Genomic DNA, 6,555 nt, shown 5'->3' with positions numbered 1-6,555 from the left:
CCGTGCGCCACTAAATCCGTTTTTTACGCAAAATTTAATACAAGTTCGTTGTTGCAAATTTAAATCCATTTCTGAAATTGTAAAAAATCGCCAACACACACAGAGATAGATGTACTCTTGGCTACGTAACTTTTGCAAATGTCAAGTTATGACACTAAGATTTAAAGGGAATATCAAAAACAGATGTACCAATTTAACAAAAAAAACAGAACTCAAATCGGAACGATGGGAGTGCCACACGGTGGTTATTCCGGGAACTTTTTGATCAAGGTAGTATTTGTGTGTCGCCGAAGAGCGTTCCATTTCGAAGATATTATATATATATATATAAAATATCTTCGAATATATATATATATATATATATATATATATATATATATATATATATAAAATATCTTCGAAAAATATCTTCTATTTGTGTGTCGCCGAAGAGCGTTCCATTTCGAAGATATTTTATATATATATATATAAAATATCTTCGAATATATATATATATATATATATATATATATATATATATATATATATATATAAAATATCTTCGAAATGGAACGCTCTTCGGCGACACACAAATATATAAAAACACAGATGTAGATTTTTAGAATATAGAGACACAAAGAAAGAACACTCACAATTTGTTATTTTACGTTTCGACTGCACGGCTGTCGTCTTCAGAATCTATATATACATACATATATATATATACATACAGACATATATATATACATACAGACATATATATATACATATATATATACAGACATATATATATATATATATATATATATATATATATATATATATATATATATGTGTGTGTGTGTGTGTGTGTGTTTTAATTATTTTATTGCCTATCTGTTTACTTAAATATATTTTTATCACTAATGTTTACTAGTTTTTGTAGTTGCCTTTAATATTTCGCTTACCTGGGCTATAATAATTTTTCAATAAGGTGAACTGATTTTTAACGTTCAGTGTGTTTTTTCAAGTTATTGAAGTCTTGGTGGATAAATATGGTGATGATGGAGGTGTTTCAAAGTCCTTGACCATTCTAGTAATCCATATGAATACATACTTGTACAGGTATATGATTGTTTACAGCTAACGTCATGAACTTCATAGGCGTCTAAGATTGCCGGTATTCGGGCGTCCTTCTAGGGATTTTGGTGACTTGATAATGCAATTTAAACCAAACGCGTTACAATAATTCTTATTTTATGTATCATAAAGCACTGACAGTGCAGTGCAGTGAATTAATGGTACAGAAAAAAAGTTCGCATCATCAATGTAATTGCAAATACATACCAACATTAACCCAAAGAATGAAAGAAGGCGTGTATTTGGACATTCGGAGGGCTTGGGATTGAAAGGTCATAAAGCTAAGATTTGAGCCGGAAGGATTGACCGTTGATTGATCGGAAAAGGAAGAATCGGAATAGTGGCAATTAAAATCGGAGGCGTCAATAAAAGGTCGACTACTGTTTTATCCATTGTTTTGTGAACACTGTGATTCTAGGTGAGCTGAAAGCTCGATGATACCGAAAGGAGTAATACTCATCGAGACCAAGTGTAACTAATGGCAGAAATACTAAAAAATGGAAGCCCGTGTTAAACATAAAACCGCGACGAAGTGATTAGATTTTTGTGAACACATTTTCTATTGATCCGAAAAAATTTGGTTTTCAGGCGGGGATTGTACCTAGGAAATGTTCACCTTTTATCCCGGAAACGTTTTGCAAAACGCTCTTGAACATGGTGGAATACCATCGTTCATTATATGCCGAATTAATCCTATGCACATTCTTTGCAAAGCATGTGTCAAATCACATGCATGGAACGTAACTTGAGCATAATCTGCAATAATTTTGAGAACATCTGCCCTCCCAAAATCGGCTTCTTGAATCCAGTTTCTGAAGTTTCACACGACTGGTTGAACAGGCTACTCATCTTCGTATGTAACTTTGACCTTCATTCTATCGAGGGACTGAATTATATACAGTAAGTCCATGGAAAGTAATGTCCGCAGGGTTCACATAATTAATACAATTTTGCTTATACCATATTATCTACAAGCACACACATGCATTCACATAGATAAGTTTTAAGGAATTCGCCAGGTAATTCAATTACCTAGGTATTTTTTAAAAGTCTCTACCTTTTTCATTAACGAAAGAAATAAACGTTTGATTATGCCCATAAACTTAGGAGATTATTGAAACAAAGAATTTTTCAAACTCGTAAATTGTGTTTCCTACTGATGAGGAATGAGCCGCTAAGTAATCCAGTTAAATCCAGCAACTGTAGGCTGTAACTCTCACCAAATTATTTTCAAGAATTTCGAGTGAAAAGATTTCGCAGACTAGATACAGGCATGCGTTTTCAGTACGAGAAACACGGCGACTTAAAGGCGAAAGTAAGCCCAATCAAGGTCGTCTTTATCAAGAAGGTATATCTATTTTAAAGGCTTCTACATCGCCCCAACGAAACTTCACACTAACCCCGAAGAAAATGGAACGCTATGAATTAAGAGCAAGGATGCTGCCCTAATTGTGTGAATTGGTATGTGAAAACTGCTCTACATTATGGTCGATCGAAAAATATCTGACCGAGAGCCATTTATAAACTCTTAAACTTAATATTTTTACGTGAATAGACCGTTTAATATACCAACTGACTCGAACACTATTTTCCTTAGAATCACTTCAATCGATAACATCTCCTTTTCGCCAAGCACGGAGCGCTTCCGCATACTTCGACAAGAGGACGAAGAAACGGTGAAGGTCCCGCGCATTAAAAATCTGAAACCAAGCAAGGACAAGGCCCTGAGGTCGGAAGACAGAGCTATCATAACTCACCTACAGATCCCAAGGGAAGGCACAAAGGCGTAAGTGAATATTTAGTGTTTGACCCTGGTTTATTTCGCCGATGCCAAAGTAGAAATAGAGGTATGGTTGACTGTTCATAAAAGCTCATGCACGCAAAATTTCGGGCAGATAAGGAAATGAAAAAATAATTTCTGCATGCGTGCATTAAGAGGCGCGAGAATGCTGAAAACAGTCGACCATTTTGAACAGAACGGCAACAATGATGAAGTTCGTGAGCGACAGAATGAGAGAGAGAGGAGGCTTGCGCGGGAATTAGTTTTCCTCTTTCAACTACAAAAATGGGAATCTGTCATTGATTGGAGTGTCCGGGACCGATTCCGGATAACATCTTCGTGCACCCTCGGCTGACCCTCCTGGGAAACCGAGGCACACAAGAAAAGGAACCTCCCCTTCCCTGATGTGCTAATTTCACACGCCCTTGAACTTTCACCTATTTGGTGTGGTCTATCAATACCTATCAAACCAACTTTTCGACTGATTATATCTCTTTCTTTAAATGCAGACACAAATGGTTTATAGGTTTCACGAACCATTTGAAAGCCTTCGCATTGCATTTTCATCATTGTCACTCAACAAAAGCATACTACGAGTATACACACTATGGATAAGATTGACACCAAACCATTTCCACATGAAATTGATATCGGGATTCCGAACGTGGAATTCAAGTGAATTTTGATTGGACTGGAAAGGTGACGGATTGTTCCTTAAATCCTTTAAATTTAGCATAACTACAAGAAATGAATTCTTCTGCGACAGGCTCTCGATTTGTCGCCATATTTGAATGCTCATACACGACATTTCCAGAATACGAGTAGATATAAAATATGGATATCAAAATAGATTAAAAAATAAAATAAAGAGTTCCAAATTCTTCAAACAGTAATATTTTGCGCTTATTTTCGAGCGAGTCGTCATTCCTAAATATTTTTATCTTGATCATAATTTTTTAAACTCAGAATACGTTGGTTGAACAGTTATTTTCGAATGAATGGGAATGGGACCTCCGGCTCGTTGCCTAAATAGGCATGGAGCACCCGCCCACCTTAAAATCAGACCGGCAAATCATCATGAAACGTGCTCCTTAGGAAAGCAATAAGCATTTTAATTATTTAGTCTTGCTCGAAAGCCCAGTTTTACTAAGGATACGCAAATATTAATTTTTTCATTCCTTGTTTGCCTACGGTAATGGTGACCAGAGAGAGCGGTTGACTACTGACGTAAACTATTTGCGTGGGTAAAGACACAATCATCAAGGATAGGTGGGTATCTACCGACCCAAGAAGTCGTAGTTCAGTTTTAACTAGAGAATGAAGTATTGAGGGACGTATGACGTCGGCAATAAGCTTCTTCCTAGAGAATACTAAGTGGCCATATTTTTAACTTCAATTTTGCAAGACGAGGAACCATGCCTGAAATAATTACACCAAACTCAGTGACTGACATGGCAATGAAAATTCCGCTAATGAGGGGATAAAACCCGGGATTACAACGTAGTTAGTCACTTCCTAATACATGTATTAGTAATAACTGATCGACCCTCCCAAATTTATTGCCGTTTTAGAATCGTCAAATGACGGTTTTCGGTACATAGGTTATCAATATGCCCCAAGTTTGGGCAATATATGTATGTAATTGACATTAGATTATACGTAATTAATTGACATTAGAATATTGTAATGTAATCAGGAGGTTATGACAATATACTGCCGATAACATTCATCATGAAATCATACCTGTGACATGTTTGTACATATATCATGTATACATGTTTTTTTCGAGAAAATGTGTCTATTTAAAAAATATGAGTATCCATTGGTATGCAACAAGTCAAAGAAGGTGCATGTAATACAGCATTCCACTTATGTGTTTTAAGAAGGACCCCTTGATATCATTCAAATTGATAACCATTTACCAGCAGTGATAACAGATGGCAAATCATTCCAGATGTTTAAATTAAGATTAAAATCTTTTTTCATCAAGAGTTGTTTTTATGGCCTGAATGAGAATTTTGCGTCAGCACATGACAAGATGTAAGCATTTATTTTTTATTATAACTATGTATGTACATCTTTTTCTGTTTTTTTATGACATATCTATCTTTTATCAATGTAAAATAACGAGAAACAAAAAATTAATAAATTAACAATATTCCGTTGAAGATTTATGTGTGCAAGGCTGAATTCGAGGTGAGTAGGCGCGGAACAAAAATAGTTTTTTGAGTTGCTAAATGCTAGTACATAGTGGTACTAAATCCGTCCGTTTCAGGGCATGAATCATAATTAACTGTGTTCGACGCTTTACTAGCATTATTCCTCCTCCATCATCTACATAATTCACTAGCATTATTTCTCCTAATTTTACTAGCATTATTCCTCCTAAAGTATCATCTACATAATACCCCGCAAGCCGCCGCAAGGGCGGCTTGCGGGGTATTATGTAGATGATACTTTAGGGTTGTGGAAAAATTCAATCAGAGTGGTCTAGAATTTCCCGGGATATATTGACACCTGCGAACTAACCCAAACAGTCTTAACTACATTTTACAATGCAAATTGTCTCAAGGGCACCAAAATGTATAAACTAATAATTACGCTAAAATTAATTATTTCGGTCGACTTACGGCAACTATTAAGGCCGGTTAAATGCAGATTTAAATTGGTGAAATTCGGAAAAATAGCTTCAGGTTTGAGTTCCATGAGCTGAAGTCCTACTCTTCCTTCAAAATATCGATTTTGAAGAAAAGAACATTTTCCGCATTACTTTAAAAGGAAACTACCAGCAACATTATCTCTCTTTTGAATCTAGGCATAACGTTGAAAAAGTTGGAAAAATAAGCATAGGAATGAGCCTGCTGAAATAATCTCGGAGAACAAGGAAGAGATATCTGATTTCCAGTGAAAAATACAGGCATAATATTCAGGGAAACACTGTGTTGGACAAAATTAACCGTAAAATTAATTACTGTGTTATTACAATTTAAGGACGGGCGTAATGACTCACAGAGAATAAATAGCGATGGAATTAGAATGAGAAATCCAACAAGCTATACTTAATGTATGGCATAAACCGGAAAAGTTTTTAGGGAGTTGTATAAAGTTCTTTTAAACTAAAAGTTGGAAAGTGTTAACAAATTCCTCAAAAAAGCTGCTACTACGCTCAGCTAGATAGCTTTTAAAGTAAAATATATACTTAGAGAGAATGCCTCGTTCTCAACGACTCCGTGGCGCAACGGTAGCGCGTCTGACTCCAGATCAGAAGGTTGCGTGTTCAAATCACGTCGGGGTCAAATTTTTTTTCAACTATGTCTCTAATTTTTCTCACTTATCAGTGATAATTTTTTAACCAATGAAAACAATTTACATTTCACATTTTCCTCACAATTTTCCTGCGAGGAAATCAAATCACGAATGTAAGTTGTAAGAGTCACCTTTTAACTGCGACAGTTGCATGTATAGTTGGGAGTTACGTTTCAACGAGTCAATGATACTGAATTTAAATTAATCGCAACGTAACAAGATTTGGTAGAGGAAATACAACAATAATCAATTAGGCACATATTCAAGAAATCTCTATAAAAATCTAAGAGAAGTTATTGAAGAGATTTTTATGTTTCATCCGGGGAAGCGGTGATGCAATAGATACCAAGTAAGTAGTGTAGTCTAGCATT

At 35.5% G+C, this 6,555-nt stretch overlaps 1 non-coding gene across 1 annotated transcript; it reads left to right on the top strand.

Annotated features, from left to right (window-relative positions):
- Nucleotides 1-6,102: 6,102 nt before the first annotated feature.
- Nucleotides 6,103-6,174, top strand: TRNAW-CCA (transfer RNA tryptophan (anticodon CCA)). Its single transcript has one exon. It is a non-coding gene; the product is annotated as a tRNA-Trp (tRNA).
- The last annotated feature ends 381 nt before the right edge of the window (nt 6,175-6,555 follow it).

The sequence above is a fragment of the Hetaerina americana genome, unplaced genomic scaffold, assembly GCF_022747635.1.
Source record: "Hetaerina americana unplaced genomic scaffold, ioHetAmer1.1.p SCAF_5, whole genome shotgun sequence".
NCBI lineage: Eukaryota > Metazoa > Arthropoda > Insecta > Odonata > Calopterygidae > Hetaerina > Hetaerina americana.
The sequence above is the reverse complement of the archived record's forward strand: the minus strand, read 5'-3'. Positions and strand labels throughout refer to the sequence as shown.